This window comes from Arachis stenosperma, chromosome 4 (assembly GCF_014773155.1).
Source record: "Arachis stenosperma cultivar V10309 chromosome 4, arast.V10309.gnm1.PFL2, whole genome shotgun sequence".
Classification (NCBI taxonomy): domain Eukaryota; kingdom Viridiplantae; phylum Streptophyta; class Magnoliopsida; order Fabales; family Fabaceae; genus Arachis; species Arachis stenosperma.
Window position 1 is genome coordinate 46,548,092 of NC_080380.1, and position 1,065 is coordinate 46,549,156.

Genomic DNA, 1,065 nt, shown 5'->3' on the forward strand with positions numbered 1-1,065 from the left:
GTTGAGATTAGGTGGTTGAGAAGGTTGGTTAGATGGATGTTGGTAATATCTCTGTGAGGTGTTTTGATGAGTAGCATTATTGTTGGAGTTGAAGTTGGGGCGTTTCTGATCTTGCCATTGGTCTTGTTGATTTTCCCATCCAAAGTTGGGATGATTTCTCCATCCAGAGTTGTAAGTTTTGGAGTATGGATCATGGACTTGTCTAGGTGAGTTTCCCACATAGTTGGCTTGCTCTCAGTCACCTTCTTCTCCTATGTTTACTCCTTCTTGAGTTTGTGATGAGGTGATGGCTGCTGCAACTTGGTTCTCTTCCACCTTCTCGGTAAGATCTGCTAGCTGCTTGGTGATCATCATGTTTTGGGCTAACAGTGCATCCATGTGGTTCAGCTCCATTACTCCTCTAGTGTTACTTCTTTCGGAGGCATAGAAGTAGTTATTCTCAGCAACTGTTTCAATGACATCTATGGCTTCTTCAATGGTTTTCTTCTTGTTCAAAGACCCTCCTGATGAATGATCCACAGCCTTCTTTGACTCATAGGAAAGACCTACATAGAAGATGTGAAGTTGAACCCACTCATTAAACATCTCTGGTGGGCATCTCCTTGTCAAGTCTTTGAATCTCTCCCATGCTTCATAAAGTGTCTTACCATCTTGTTGTCTAAAAGTCTGCACCTCAGTTCTTAGCCTACTGATCCTTTGAGGAGGATAAAATCTTGCTAAAAACTTGTTCATCACTTTTTCCCAATTAGTTAAGCTTTCCTTTGGGAAGAATTCAAGCCATTTGGATGCCTTGTCCCTGAGTGAAAAAGGGAACAAGAGCAGCCTATAGACATCCGGGTGGACTCCATTGGACTTCACTGTGTCACAAATCCTCAAGAAAGTGGTCAAGTGTTGATTAGGATCTTCTTGAGCACCTCCTCCAAATGAACAATTATTCTGCACAAGAGTGATGAGCTGAGGTTTTAGCTCGAAATTGTTGGCATGTATGGTGGGCTTCTGAATGCTGCTTCCACAGTTTCCTGGATTAGGATTGATATAGGATCCTAAGACCCTCCTTTCTTGCCC

The 1,065-nt window shown here is 42.7% G+C and overlaps 1 non-coding gene across 1 annotated transcript; it reads left to right on the forward strand.

The window, feature by feature from the left end:
• Window positions 1-579: 579 nt before the first annotated feature.
• On the forward strand, window positions 580-687 carry LOC130978300 (small nucleolar RNA R71). Its single transcript, XR_009085951.1, has one exon. It is a non-coding gene; the product is annotated as a small nucleolar RNA R71 (small nucleolar RNA).
• The last annotated feature ends 378 nt before the right edge of the window (window positions 688-1,065 follow it).